This window comes from Cervus canadensis, chromosome 9 (assembly GCF_019320065.1).
Source record: "Cervus canadensis isolate Bull #8, Minnesota chromosome 9, ASM1932006v1, whole genome shotgun sequence".
Lineage (NCBI taxonomy): Eukaryota > Metazoa > Chordata > Mammalia > Artiodactyla > Cervidae > Cervus > Cervus canadensis.
In genome coordinates this window covers 29,221,077-29,237,520 of record NC_057394.1, presented here as the reverse complement: position 1 = coordinate 29,237,520, position 16,444 = coordinate 29,221,077, and the positions used below count along the sequence as shown (strand labels likewise).

The 16,444-nt window shown below is 38.6% G+C and overlaps 1 long non-coding RNA gene across 2 annotated transcripts in view; it reads left to right on the top strand.

Moving 5' to 3' along the window:
• LOC122447425 overlaps positions 1–16,444 on the top strand; it is a 345,510-nt gene that overhangs the window by 226,438 nt on the left and 102,628 nt on the right. For both annotated transcript variants that reach the window (XR_006271222.1, XR_006271223.1), the window contains exon 2: positions 12,592–12,858. This is a non-coding gene — a long non-coding RNA (uncharacterized LOC122447425). The remainder of the gene's footprint in view (positions 1–12,591; positions 12,859–16,444) is intronic.

Below are 16,444 nucleotides of genomic sequence, written 5' to 3'. Positions count from 1 at the left end.
GCAGAGACATTACTTTGCCAACAAAGGTCCGTCTGGTCAAGGCTATGGTTTTTTCAGTGGTCATGTATGGATGTGAGAGCTGGACTGTGAAGAAAGCTGAGCGCCGAAGAATTGATGCTTTTGAACTGTGGTGTTGGAGAAGACTCTTGAGAGTCCCTTGGACTGCAAGGAGATCCAACCAGTCCATCCTAAAGGAGATCAGTCCTGGGTGTTCATTGGAAGGACTGATGCTGAAGCTGACTCCAGTACTTTGGCCACCTCATGTGAAGAGTTGACTTATTTGACAAGACCCTGATGCTGGGAAGGATTGGGGGCAGGAGGAGAAGGGGATAACAAAGGGTGAGATGGTCGGATGGCATCACCGACTCGATGGACATGGGTTTGAGTAAACTCCAGGAGTTGGTGATGGACAGGGAGGCCTGGCGTGTTGCGATTCATGGGGTCGCAAAGTCGGACACGACAAAGCAAATGAACTGAACTGATAACAGATCTTCATGGTGTCTGATCAGAATTTATATCAGACATTGAAATGTTAATTTAAATAGCTTTTTTTTTCTATAAAAAGATAAAGGAAAAAAGAGGGCCAAAGAGGAATATACAGAGTGCATTGATATATATTTGTTTCTATGTGTGTCAAGTGCATGGTCCAAGCTGGTTTCCATTTTAGGGCATTCTGATGCTATGTGCCTGCAAAGCATAATGTATCATGCAGTTTCCCATGAATGTAATCCTTGCCTTAAGGGTTTACAGCTTGAACATTCAGAACTATCCAAGCAGCACAATTCAGACATATGCCGCTTAGCAAGCTGACTGGTCAAAAGACTGGCACTGAACTCTTAGTTAAATTCCTGTGTCAGCATGTTTGGGCACAGGCAAAAACAAGGATGATCTGTTCGATGCCTGTGACATAACCAATGCACTGCCAATGAAAGACAAATAGATTTCCACAGAGTTTTGTAATATTAAGCACTATTAAACTGAATGAATAAAGAATTAGTAAGATATCAGCATCCCTCTACTTAGCATGGTTTATTTTTACATAACAAGTTGTAATAGAGGTACTATTTATATGGCTCCGCCTTCCTTTCCAAATCTACTTATTTTGACTCTTGAAAAATGTCACTATAGACTTTTTATTCATGCAAATCTTTTACTCCAAGCCCTTCACGTTGTCTCCTAGAAAGTACCAATATTTGAGTGTTCGGGAAATATAATAAGACTAGTCGTAAAGACATAAACATGAGTTGATTGCCCCAAATATTTTACTACAAAATGAATTTCTAAATTGTGTATTGATTCGTCTCCATATTTTTCTTTTTACACTAAGGTCTCTTATGCATAGGTGTGCTTGATAGAGCCTATGAGACATCACTTTTCCTAGCAGCCAGAGTCTGGAGGGAGTTTATGGTATCCTGCTTGGGCATTCTCACATGTTAATGTGAGAAGGGTATTCTCTAAACACGCTGACAGCAGAGAGAGAGGAAGGGAAGAGGGGAGAGTGAGAGGGAGAACGAGAGGGAGAGAAGCTATAATCTTTTATTTTACCAATGACAAACTGAAGACAAGGACTCTTGTTGAAATACAGTTTTTTCTGATAGCTATGTTAGCGCTCTAGGATGATTGATATTATGATTACTCTTTTTATTAGTTCTGCATTAGAGAGTTCTCATAATATTTCTATATGAATATGTAAGTAAATGGATCTGGACTTCACCAAACAGACTAATGCTGATTCTGTTTTCCTGTCAAATCAATTTACATTGAGAAAATGTATTCTCTAGATGTGGAGCGAAGACTTAGAATGAGGAGGTCAGAAACTCAATCTCTTGGGTCAATATCAGAGAACAAAATGCAACACAGGAAACTTGATTCTGATGATGCTTGGTCAAATCATCTGGGAAAGCTAGTCAAAGGGGAAATACTAAATATGCTTTCATAATTAACATATAGAGATTACTTCAATTTATTTTTATTCATTTACTTTTGCCTGTGCTTGGTCTTTGTAACTGCTCACGGGCTTTCTCTAGTTGCAGAGAGCTTGAGGCTTCTCTCTGGTTGTGGCACTTGGCCTTCCTATTGCAATGGCTTCTCTTGTTATGGAGCACTGGCTCTAGGGCAGACGTGCTTCAGTAGCTGTGGCACAAGGCTTTAGTTGCCCTGCGGCACGTGGGATCTTAGTTCCCCGACCAGGGATTGAACCCATGTCCCCTGCAGTGGCAGGTGGATTCTCAACCACTGGACCATCAGAGAAGTCTCTTAGTTTCTTAAAAATTGCCCATTAATTAGGATAATATTTTCCCCTTTCTATTGGAAAAAAATGGAGTTTAAGAAAATTTTAAATTGTAAAAAGTGAGATATCTTAGATTGATTATAAATTGAAAGCAATTTTTGAATACACCACTGTTTTCACCAACTAGATAGTGTTGTATGTCATAAATATATGTATATGTTAATGTCTATTGTCTTTCTATATTTTAATAATAGTTTGTCCCTTATGACTGTACAGTGGAAGTGAAAAATAGATTTAAGGGACTCGATCTGACAGAATGCCTGATGAAACTATGGATGGAGGTTTGTGACACTATACAGGAGACAGGAACCAAGACCATCCCCAAGAAAAAGAAATGCAAAAAAGCCAAATAGCTGTCTGAGGAGGACTTACAAATGGCTGTGAAAAGAAAGAAAGCGAAAAGCAAAGGAGAAAAGGAAAGATATACCCATTAGAATGCAGATCTCCAAAGAACGGCACGGAGAGATAAGAAAGCCTTCCTCAGTGATCAATGCAAAGTAATAGAGGAAAACAATAGAATGGGAAAGACTAGAGATCTCTTCAAGATAATTAGAGATACCAAGGGAACATTTCATGCAAAGATTGGCTCAATAAAGGACAGAAATGGCAGGGACCTAACAGAAGCAGAAGATATTAAGAAGAGGTGGCAAGAATACACACAAGAATTGTACAAAAAAGATCTTCACGACCCAGATAATCATGATGGTGTGATCACTCACCTGGAGCCAGACATCCTGGAATGTGAAGTCAAGTGGGCCTTAGAAGCATCACTACGAACAAAGCTAATGGAAGTAATGGAATTCCAGTTGAGCTATTTCAAATCCTGGAAGATGATGCTGTGAAAGTGCTACACTCAATATGCCAGCAAATTTGGAAAACTCAGCAGTGGCCACAAGACTGGAAAAGGTCAGTTTTCATTCCAATCCCAAAGAAAGGCAATCCCAAAGAATGCTCAAACTACCACACAATTGCACTAATCTCACACACTAGTAAAAAGTAATGCACAAAATTCTCCAAACCAGGATTCAACAATATGTGAACCGTGAACTTCCAGATGATCAAGCTGGTTTTAGAATAGGCAGAGGAACCAGAGATCAAATGGCCAACATCCACTGGATTATCGAAAAAGCAAGAGAGTTCCAAAAAAACATCTATTTTTGCTTTATTGACTATGCCAAAGCCTTTGACTGTGTGGATCACAATAAACTGTGGAAAATTCTTCAAGAGATGGGAATACCAGACCACCTGACCTGCCTCTTGATAAACCTGTATGCAGGTCAGGAAGCAACAGTTAGAACAAGACATGGAACAACAGACTGGTTCCAAATAGGAAAAGGAGTATGTCAAGGCTGTATATTGTCACCCCGCTTATTTAACTTACATGCAGAGTAGATCATGAGAAACGCTGGGCTGGAAGAAGAACAAGCTGGAATCAAGATTGCTGGGAGAAATATCAATAACCTCAGATATGCAGATGACACCACCCTTATGACAGAAAGTGAAGAGGAACTAAAAAGCCTTTCGATGAAAGTGAAAAAGGAGAGTGAAAAAGTTGACTTAAAGCTCAACATTAAGAAAACTAAGATCATGGCATCTGGTCCCATCACTTGATGGTAAATAGATGGGGAAACAGTGGAAATAGTGTCTGACTTTATTTTTCTGAGCTCCAAAATCACTGCAGATGGTGATTGCAGCCATGAAATGAAAAGATGCTTATTCCTTCGGAGGAAAGTTATGACCAACCTAGACAGCATATTAAAAAGCAGAGACATTACTTTGACAACAGAGGTCCGTCTAGTCAAGCCTATGGTTTTTTCAGTGGTCATGTATGGATGTGAGTGTTGGACTATAAAGAAAGCTGAGTGCCAAATAATTGTTGCTTTTGAACTGTGGTGTTGGAGAAGACTCTTGAGAGTCCCTTGGACTGCAAGGAGATCCAACCAGTCCATCCTAAAGGAAATCAGTCCTGGGTGTTCATTTGAAGGACTGACTTTGAAGCTGAAACTCCAATACTTTGGCCACCTAATGTGAAGACCTGACTCATTTTTAAAGACTCTGATGATGGGAAAGATTGAGGGCGGGAGGAGAAGAGGACGACAAAGGATGAGATGTTTGGATGTCATCACCGACTCATTGGACATGGGTTTGGTTGGACTCCGGGAGTTGGTGATGGACAGGAAGGCCTGGCGTGCTGCGGTTCCTGGGGTCACAAAGAGTCGGACACGACTGAGTGACTGAACTGAACTGAATACATATTGTTGTTTATGCAGTAGATATAACAAAAACATTTTGAAAGGTATTTTGCTATGCAAGCTGACAAAGTTGTTTTTGTTTTTAATTTTGTTTGTTTATTTCTGGCTGTGCTGGGTCGGTCTTCGTTGCTCTGTGAGCTTTTTCTAGGTCCAGCAAGTGGGGGCTCCTCTCTAGCTGTGGTATGCAGGCTTCTCTTTGCAGTGGCTTCTCTGTTGTGAAGCACTGGCTCTAGTGCAAGCAGGCTTCAGTAGTTGCGGCTCATAGGTTCAGTAGTTTCAATGCCAGGGTTCTAGATCATGGAATCAGTGGTTGTGGTGTAAGGCCTTAGTTGCTCCATGGCATGTGGGATCTTCCTGTATCAGGGATCGAATGCATGTCTCCTGCGTTAGGCAGGCAGATTCTTTACCACTGAGCCACCAGGGAAGTCTCAGCCAAAGTTGTTTTAAAAGAATTTCATTTACGACTTGACATTAACTGTTAAGGGAGATGCAAGATATGATACATTGATGCAGAGAGGTTCATTAATCTATTTTTGTCAACACCTAGTCTGTTTTTATATGCTATAAACCATAATAAATATAGTAACAAGTGCTTCAGTGTTATATGTGTTAAATTTACTCTCACATGGTTTTCTTCCTAATATTTTAAAGTAGAATTGTGTTTTTGGTCATTAATGGTTCTAACTATCTTAATGTTGGTTAGAGTCATAAAATATATTTGATATCACTTCATAAATAGAAGTATGACTGAGAAGAAGTCAATTTAATGTCTTTAGAATGACCGTGTTTTTGATGTTTTAGTGTCCTTCTCAAATCATTATTCATGGTCACATTTCGTCTTTTATCTGAGCCTTCAGGCTTTTTTCCTGATGCCTACAATTACTGTTGTATTAGAAACATACATTAAGAGTCACCATACTTATTTGGCACTTTGTATGGTGTCAAGAATTTTGAGAATAACTACAGGTTAATATGACATGCTGAACATCGCATTTTCCTTGTCCTCATTATTAAGGACTTAGAGAACTTATGAATAGCTTTCCTGCAGAGTCCTTAAACATGAAGGACACAAAAAAGCAGGCATTTCTGATAAACACACATCAGTAGGATACTATTTGAGAATGTGTCAACAACGGGCATTCTATCAGCACACCAAGATTTGCACAAGTTTACCTCCTCCGTTCCACCATTCCCCAAATTTTCATCCCCACCAGAGATACTATCGAACCATCATCACAAGCCTGGGCCTATTAGAGCAAATATTCCTTACTGCATGGAAGAGGATGAAGCAGCATTCCTACAGGTAGACTGGCTGCCTAAAGAATTGAGTGCAAAGAAGCTGAGCCACAAGAAAATGTATATCTTCTCACATTTGATGTGATTCTGAATATTTTGTATGAAGTCCCCATTCCGCTCTTAACCAGAGAAACTTGAAGAGTTGATTCCTTTATATTTGATTTCCCATTGTTTTCTTCTCTCCAAAAATTTTAAGAAAAAATAAGGCCTTCCAATCTCAGTTGTGTGACTGAATGAGGACAGGCACCATAACTGTCTCGGCTTCGGTAAATCAACACTCTTGAGAGCTTTGTTCAGCGAACTTTCATCACAGCCATCAGCATTCTGTCTGTTATCTTTGCCTGAAGCTGATCAGATTCACAGAAGCGGGCCATCTGATTCCTGTTACTTTCCGTGACTCTCTCCTTCCACTAGCAGAACAAGAGCTGCATTCTGACTTAGGGCTCTTGAAATAGATACTACTGAGATAGGTGTTTCTGTAACAAAAACAGGGCACAAAGTCATTGTAAATTCTTCGTGTTGGGATTAGAAAGGAAGCACTTTCCATCTACATTCATTTTGTTATTCAAATACTGTTTTGGACAAATCTTTCTCCTCTCCTGCAGTTCATGTCTCTCCAGGTGAAGGCAAGAGCAAACTATAAAGCCTTGCCTTGGCACCTGAGGTATTCAATTGTGATAAGACAGCCTCTTTAGAGTTGTGAAAACGTGTTTCTAAAATAAATACCTGTGTGTCCTTCTGTGTCCTTCTAGAGTATGGATTTTGCTTTTTCCATCTCATAACATGCTAATTTACATATATTTTAAATTAGGCTAAATGTGTTGGGTTTTTTTTTTTAAACGTAGTGGTTTTATTGCAAATGGTTTATTGTTTTCCTATTTTCTTCTGCCTTTGAGAGATTTCTCTCTCAGGAGTTTGAAAGAGAAATGCACACTCATGTGCAGACTTCTATGGGGAGCTTCCCCAGCTCTGTTCTCTAGGACAGAAACATCACCAGTGATCACAAGTGCTTGGGTTTCCCACACTTTGGTAGAGATTTAGAGGAGGGTGACAATGCTACTATCATGAAAAACTTGTTTAACCCAAATGTTTTCTGAAGAGACTTTGATTTCTCTTTTTAATATAATTCCTGTAAGCCTACAATGTACTAGGTAAAATGCAACATGTTGGGGTTGAAAAGGAAGAAAAGAATAATTAAAATATAGTCTTTGTATTTAGAGAGCTCATGTCTTATAGGAGATACAGAAAAGCAAATTAACTATCATAAGTCAATAAGATAAATGTTACCATGATGGAACAAAGAAAATATTTTGTGGCTTAAAAAGTACTGATCTTAATAAACAAAAATGTTTACTAATTTATCATAAACCTTGTGTGTGTGTGTGTGTGTGTGTGTGCACATGTGCTTAGTTGCTGAGTTGTGTCTGACTGCAGTCCCAGGGACTGTAGCCTTCCAGTCACCTCTGCCCATGGAATTTCCCAGGCAAGAATACTGGAGCAGGTTGTAATTTCCTACTCCAAGGGATCTATCTTCCCAGCCCAGGGATTGAACCCACCTCTCTTGCATCTCCTGTTTGGCAGGTAGATTTTTTTTTTTCACCAGTAGAACCACCTGGGCTTTACTTATATTGGTGTTTGATTTGAACAGATTCATTCAGTTTCTTACCAGTAGTTTCATATATCATTAGCTCTAGGTTAAGTTCAGTCAATTCAAACCACAGTTCTAGTTCAACAAAAAAGTCAAGTTGATACTTGTTATCCTATGCCCATCCAAATAGGATTTAGACTGACTGAATGACCTTGGCCACACTGTCTTTGACTATGCTTTTCAAAGGATCCATTGTTTTGCTTACATAAGGACAAAGATGGCACAGGCAATGAATGGGAAGATTTTCATTAATTTGCATCTTTCTAGGGAAAATGGTAAATAATAGAACATCAATAACAGCAAAAAGTAGAGAAGAAGAATGAAGAAGGAATTTTAATTAATAAGAAAACAAAGACATGTGAAGGAGAAAGAAAATTAAAGTTTAAACTGGAAGAGAAGTAATTTAAATTTGAGAAATTGAATTCAAAAGTGTTTTTTTACAGCAAGCTGCCTCTATTCCTCCAAGAACATAAAAGTAACTAAAACCAACCCTTCTGAAAGCTGATGAGAATCAAGAAGCCAATTAAAAACAAAAGTCAAACATTTAAAAGAGAAAGCAATTTGGACACAATTAGATAGAAGAGTCAAGCAATTAATAGTTTTGATAACAAAAGGAAGACTAACAGAGGGAGAAGTCAAATAAGTTAAATTTTAAATAACTTCATAAACAAAAGCCAAGTTCTAATTCTGTTCCGGTCAAGTCATTGGCTTTTACAAGATGTCCTTGAAAAATATTTAGCAATCATGCTACTTATTCTTTCTGAAAACTAGTGTGGGGAAGTTGTTTCTGCTTTTGGTTGGCTTCTAAAAGTGTAAAGTTGTATTTCTAAGTTATATTTCTAAGCTCTAAGAAGACAAAAATTATTTTGCTTCACTCATAGCTATAGCCATGATTTCCCAGTAGTTTTTAACATAGTCTAGGTGCTGTGGAAAATTCTTCAAGAGATGAGAATACCAGACCACCTTACCCATCTCCTAAGAAATCTGTATGCAGGTCAAGTAACAACAGTTAGAACCAGACATAGAACAATGGACTGGTTCCAAATTGGGAGTAAGATGAGGCTGTACCTGTCACCTGCTTATTTAACTTATATGCAGAGTACATCATGTGAAATGCCATGCTGGATGAAGCACAAGCTGGAATCAAGATTGCCTGGAGAAGTATCAATAACCTCAGGTATGCAGATGACACCACCCTTATGGCAGAAAGCAAAGAAGAGAAGGGCCTCTTGATGAATGTGAAAGAGGAAAGTGAAAAAGTTGGCTTAAAACTTAACTTTCAAAAAACTAAGCTCATGGCATCTGGTCCCATCACTTCATGGCAAATCGATGGGGAAACAATGGAAACAGTGACAGACTTTATTTTCTTGGGCTCCAAAATCACTGCAGATGGTGATTGCAGCCTTGAAATTCAAAGATGTTTTCTCCTTAGAAGAAAAGGTATGACCAACCTAGACAGCATTTCAAAAAGCAGAGACATTACTTTGCCAACAGAGGTTCATCAAGTCAAAGCTATGGTTTTTCCAGTAGTCATGTATGGACATGAGAGTTGGACTGTGAAGAAAGCTGAGCACTGAAGAATTGGTGCTTTTGAACTGTGGTGTTGGAGAAGACTCTTGAGAGTCCCTTGGACTGAAAGGAGATCCAACCAGTCCATCCTAAAGGAAATCAGTCCTGAATATTCATTGGAAGGACTGATGCTAAAGCTGAAGCTCCAATACTTTGGCCACCTGATGGGAAGAACTGACTCATTGATAAAGACCTTGATGCTGGGAAAGATTGAAGGCAAGAGAAGAAGGGGACGACAGAGGATGAGATGGTTGGGTGTCATCACCAATTCAATGAACACGAGATTGAGTTAGCTCCAGGAGGAGGTGGTGGTGGGGAAACCTGGTGTACTGCAGTCCATGGGGTCACAAAGAGTCAGACATGAGTGAGTGACTGAACTGAACTGAAGGCACTGAGATATATTTTTAGAATTTATATTAATGAACTTGTGGCAAAATAATTTATTGAAATATCCATGTATGTTTTATTCTACTTCAGATACATAGAAAGAAAGTAGTTACAGAAATTAAAAGTGAAATGTATTTCAGTCTCTCAACTCCTGCTTCCATCCCAATGGGAAAGAGTAGTTTAAGCATAGTAAATAATTAAATAGTTTTGTTGAATAAAACCTAAAGTTTTAAAGGGAGAACAGTACATTTTTCCTAATAAGGTAGAGGTTATAGGTCTTACAGCTAACGAATCATGGGAATTCTTATTAGCTTCTCTCAATACATGGACATTTTGATGAAGACAAGGAAGAACTCAGGATTTACAACATAACTAGAAGTGTAGATCCTTGTCTGTCTCCCAGTAGGAGCCTCTAAAAAGTAACAAAATCTCAGAATGGAATGGATCTGGGGTTCCCATTAGCTGAAGGGTAGATCCAGAGAACCAGAGTTCTCAGCACTAGCAAACTGGAATTCCCACTCTGACCATATGAATGGAGCAGTGTGAAATTTTGTTCAGGGAATAAACAATTATTTCAACCAAGACACCAGTTTAAAAAAAAAAGTTTCATTAGCCTCATTGATTAAGTTAATTAATTCCTGGTGTCTCAGATGGTAAAGAATCTGCCTGCAGTGCAGGAGACCAGGGTTCAATCCCTTGGTCCAGAAGATCCCCTGGAGAAGGAAATGGTTTCTCACTCCAGTATTCTTGCTTAGAGAATCCCTTGGACAGAGTAGTCTGATGGGATACAGTCCATGGAGTTGCAAAGAATTGGACACAACTGAGCGACTAACACATGTGATCTCAGAGGATTCCACCTATGTAGCCATTATTGCAGTTAAGATTTTACTTTCATTTGTGTGACTTGATTAATAACTGTCTCTATGGTTAGAATGCAAACTTTATGAATGCAGATGTCAAACTTTTCTCTGTCTTCTACACCATAGAAATTTAATAATGAAAGCAGAGTGGATGAATGTGCCCAGTTATATATATATATATATATATATATATATATATATATATTACATCTACAAGCTTGCCAAGAGTCATATATGAAAAAAAAAATTCCTCAGAAATATTTTATAAAGAAACTCATACTAGGTGTATGGATTAGACATTATGATCAAATTATCAAATTAAGATAAAACACTGAAGAGAAATGCAAGAAATATTTTTCATAGGAAAGATGAGGGTTGGCAAAGTCCATGACCACTGGTAAACTTCAGGAATGCTTTTTAGGCCTTTCCAACGGGGCAGTTAGATATGCGCTTCCCATGTTCTGTCTCTTGGTGGTATAGCATTGTTTTAGAAAGTTCAGTCCTCAAAGAACTAAAAGGTATATATATTTTTTCTGTTTTAAATATTAAAGAATAAAATTTAAAGTCAATCTCTTAAAACTACGGGATAACTCAGTAAATTTCAGCACATTAAGAATCTCGGTGCTCGGATCAAATGTATGTGTGTGTGTGTGATAGTAACTCAGTCGTGTCCAACTCTTTGCAATCCCATAAACTGTAGTCCACCAGGCTCCTCTGTCCATGGAATTCTCCAGGCAAGAATACTGGAATGGGTTGCCATGCCCTTCTCCAGGGGATCTTCCCAACCCAAGGATAGAACCTGGGTCTCTCACATTGAAAGCAGATTCTTTACATTTGAGCTATCTTGGAATCCAGGAGGTCAAGAGAAGTACTCAGATGATGAGTTCTTCTCTTGCCCCTTTGTTATTTCCTCAGCCAAATACACCAGGAGAGTTTTCATAGAAGCAAAGGTATGAACAAAGTTTCTAGTGTATCCTTCAGGCTTGACTTCCTCTGAAAATGTTATAGCACAGATTATGTGATTATACTTTTCAATGCCACCTTATCTACATTGGAGGTTCTTCCAAAAAAGAAAGTGTTGGCAATTGAATAGATGTTTAATGCATTCAGACTATGATATATTTTGAGTTTATGCAGCAATTAGTGAGAAGGAACTTGTTTCCTTGTTTCTCCTTGTTGGTTAACTCTCTATATCTATTATATCTCGTTTATGTGAATTGTATTTGTCCAGCAAGACCTGGTTTTAAATCCCAGTTCTATGTAAATATAAAAATATCAGCAATTTATTTAACTCTGCAGTGCTTTAGTTTCCTACCTGCTATAAAGGACATAATAATGGTATTTTGAGTAAAATATAGTTCTGAGAACTAAACTAAATATTATTACAGAGTGTGGCATGTAAGAGGTGGTCAAGAAATGATAAGTGAAAGTGATAGTGGTAAGGGATTAATCACCCACCTATTATATTCCTGGGTTTTTTCTTATGTATTTAAAATAATTATTTGGATTTGAATCCATTGTCAATGGCAATGCAGTCTGTAATTTTCTCTTTAATTGTAGCCTGACTGTTTCATTTGAACAAATTTGGCATCATTGCATTTATTCTTATCTATTTCCTTTTATTACTTGACGAAGTTTATTTCCACAGGTATGAGAAACCCTCTGCTTTTACATTCTTCATTTTGAAGGATATTGCGTTGACAAACAGATGGGTGGAGTTAGATAATATGGGGATATTCAAAAGCAGGTTTTTTCTACCAGAAGGGCCTTTGAAAGTATTTTTTCCCACAGTGCTCTGAACAGTTTCAGGATACTTGAGAAAATATGTTGACATCACTAAATTTCATAAAGTATCTAAAAAAAAAAGAACAAAGAAAAAAAAAACACGCTATCTAACAATGATTAAAAGTTAATTAACCATGTGTTTGGGCTTCCCAGGTAGCACTAGTGGTAAGGAACTTATCTGCCAAGTTCCAAGAGAGGTGGGTTTGATCCCTGGATTAGGAAGATCCCCTGGAGGAGGTCATAGCAACCCAGTCCAGTATTCTTGCCTGGAGAATCCCCAGGGACAGAAGAGCCTGGTGGGATACAGTCTATGGGATACCAAAGAGTCTGACACGACTGAACCGACTTAGCACACACACACAACCATATATTTATTGACTACCTAGTCAATTAGTCAATGTTCCAAGCTTGTTATGGACACAGGGACTATCGTGATGTAGATTAAAAATCTTGGATTTCACAGAAGAAAAATATGCATTGAATCTTCTCCATCTTCCTCTCCAGGTTCATATTCCACCATTTCCCATGCATCTCTGAACTTCAGGAAGCCAGGTTTAAGACAGCACGGATGGACTCCTCTGTCCTCCTGTTCTTGGTTGTGTTCGGTCAGTTGGATGCTCTGCAAGATCTGCACTGGAGCAAAGAGAGTTCAGTGTATCTTCTACCACAGGTCTCTCTGTGACAAGCTGCCTGCCATGAGATAGCCCTCCTGTTCTTCACCCAAGACCACCTGCCATCCTCTGACTCAGTCTGTGGGTCCCTTCACTTCAGGTTAGTAAGTCTTTCAACTAACTGTTGATGTTGCCCAAGTGTTTCACTGCTCTTTGTTGGTTTCCCTTAACTGAGCCCTGCAACTTAAATCACTTTACTAAACAAACTTCAGTATAATAAAAAATAGATAAATAAAAATAAGGGAAGCAGGAGGAAAGAATGTGCTGCCCAGCTTAATCAGGAAATAAAAGTATTATTTAGACTGAGATGCTCCACTCAAATGCTCCATCAGAGAAAGCTTTCTTGGCACTATTGCTGGGAATGCGATTAGCAGACAGCCTTGACCTCTTCGGTTCCTGGAACGGCCTCATTTGCAGTGTTCCTTCTTTGCCTGAGAATATGCCTCTTCCTGTTTGTGGGTAAAGAGCCTGGGAACAGTGTCAGCCCTAGGCAGGATAAACCTGAAAAGCCATTCTTGTTCTAGAGTTTCCCTGTAAGGTTAGAAGAGGCTGTTACTGTACCCGTTTTGCATCTCACTGTCTCCCTCTGCCCGTTTCTACTTCTTTCTGTTCCTTCCATTTTGCTGATCACACGTGGTGCTGGTTTAGTCGTTAAGTCATGTTTGACTCTTTGGACCCCATGGACTGTAACCCACCAGGCTCCTCTGACCATGGGATTTCCCAGGCAAGAATACTGGAGTGGGTTGCCATTTCCTTCTCCAGGAATCTTCCTGACCCAGGGATCGAACTCAGATCTAAACTCAAGACAGGTCTCCTGCATTGCAGGTGGATTCTTTATTGACTGAGCCACCAGGGAAGCCTGTTGATCACTTAGGTTCTCCCAATAAACACCCTGGATACCAAGCTCTGTTAGAGTATGCCTATTAGAATTTCACCATCTACTCTACTTTTTCTTCCCTATACATGCTGTTTTTAATGAAGGGGATCAAAAATTGAATTTCAAAACATTTTATTGGGTAACTAATGAAACTTTAGGACAAGTGGTAGTTATAATTCAGGCAAAAAAACCATATAAAATATAAAGTAGCCTCTGGTTTGTGTACTTTTCATACCATTTTTATTATAACATGTTACCCTTAATTTTGCCACTGGAAAAAGCAAGTAAAAGATTTTGCAGAGAAAAAGCAATTACAGATTTCATAGGGAAGTGTTATGGGTGACACATGGTGATACAGCTTTATGTTTACAAACATATGTGCATATGGAAACCCAGAAATGCACCTATCAACTAACTGTATGCATTGCAATGTGACCCAAATATAAGAAATGATTCAGTTGCACTAATGATCGACTTGATGTCCTCTGACATTTTTATTTTTGTTCCCTCGTTGAAAAGGTGTCCTATTTTTCAATTTTTATGACATAAGCAATTTCTTTTATTGCTTCTCACAGTGAAGGGGAAACAAAGGATGAATCAAAAGTATACATGATTAGATAATTTTTAATTTTTTTCACATATTCTTTTAATTTTTAAAATGTATTTATTTATACACTCATATTGTAAAGAAATCACCTGAAAAATTTCTAATATACCTAGATGTTCCATAGATTGTATCATTATATGACCTTTAATTTCTTATCATATTCTCAAACAAACATATACTGAACAAAGTAACTTAAAAATGGTTTCTTTGCAAGACTCCAGGCCATGACATTTTCCCATTGTTGAATGGGGTATTTTAGCTCCGCAGTAACTAAAGCCCTTTGGAAGAATTTTATAGAGAGCTCGTTAGGACCTTTCCTACACTTCTCAGACTTCCTGCAAGATGAGAAAATAAACTCAAACATCTTTCTGTGAAGTCTCACATGGTCAGGAAATTGATTTCTTGTAGAAGAATATACTTATAATTGAGACAAATGACAATTCCATCTTTCTGTCTAGACTTTACAAGAGAAAGCCAGACATTAATCAAAGATATTCTTTGATGATAATTCATAAGAGTTCAGGAGCATTTCTCTGTCCCTTTTCGTGGTGGAGGTGATGCATTCCCATTTCCCCAGAATCAAATGAAGAAGGCACATGTGAGCCCATTTAGAAAGACAGAGAATTGTTGCAAGGATGTAGATTTGTGTGATACTTTCCCCAGTGAAAACACTCAAAGCCCCCCCTACCCTGGTGTAAATGAAGCAGCAGAACGTTATAAAGAAGTATGTCCTGTATCCTCGGCCATTTGGGGAACAGAGAAGAGACTCTGCTTTTCACTTAAGAGATGTGCAAAGGTTCTAGGCAGGCTGGAACAGCTAGCAGTGACTTAGCTGGACGAGAGCAGGAAGCAGTTTCAAACCGCATTTCTCTGTGTACAGGGCAAGAGTGTCTATTGCCTCATTTTTTACTGCAATGTCTTGAAAGAACCTCACCAAGAGACCTGGAGCAGAAAATGACTGGTAGTGTACCATCAGAGGAAGGAGTGAAGCAGTCATCACAAAAGTTCAGCTTGAATTTGCCAGCACTCATTAGGAAATGATTCTATGACGAAAGCTTGATTGGGATGGAGAGCACCCCCAAAACCTAGAAATGCAGCCCATGAAAGAATTGGCACTTGGAGCCTAGAAATGGCAAGATTACTCAGCAACCAAAGGATGCCTCCAGAGAGCATCAGGCGAAAGGACCGCTGCCCCCTTTTCTCTCCTTCTTACTCACCATTGTCAACCTCAGGGATCCTGGGAAGCCAAAAGCAGAGATGGCAAATGTGTGGGAATTAAGGAACAAAAGAGACATTACCCCCTTTCACCTCATAGGTGGTCAGGCTAGCAGGCTGTGATTCAGCCAGACCTGGGATTAAGGAAGAAATTTTAGGCTAAATTTGAACATGAAGTTTTAATTGGTCTGGAAATTTAAATATCTGAAAATGTCAAAAGTGTAGGTCACTACCTGAAATGCTCTCCAGTTTCGTAAAAAGAGCATCTGAGGGAATTCATCTGAAAGCAATAGCAGAGAGAGAGTGAGAGAGAGAAGGAAGGAGAGGAGAGACAGGGAGAAGCAAGTTCCAATTTGCAATATAAGAGATTCAGTATTTTCAACAGATAGTTACTTTGAGAAAGTGAATATGCTTTTGTGTACATCTTTGTGAGTTATAGCCCATTAAAGGCATATGCCACCCTTGCTGCCTTTCCAAAGGCAGCTTTATTATTTCTGTGTAAATAGCTAGAGTTAATAAAGGATAAATATTTACCTTTATAAGTTACTGACATTTTTGTAACTTAAGCAATATTTGTCTCTTGATGAGTGTTGTTTTTTCTTCTATAACTTGGAAGTGAGTGAAGCAGGGAGTCAAGGAGTAAAATTTTTTTCCACAATATTAGGAAATCATCCTGTGGAAAGTAGGCCAAGAGTTCAGTCAATATAGTTCATCAATGTATTTTGTGAAAGTATTTTATTTGTTGCTTATATTTTTGAGTATGATGAAAGATTTTTATGTTCTATTCTAGAATCTCAGTTGTAAATCACAACCAGATGAGGAAAATAATTTTATTGCCTCATATAATTAAAAAGTTCATGGACTCATCCTTGCCTCACACATTTCTGAATCCAGCTGCTCAAATAATGGCCACAGAAATCTGTTCTTTCCCTCTCTTTATCTGAGGGAGAGAAATGGCATCATTATTATTCATGATCAAATTTATTC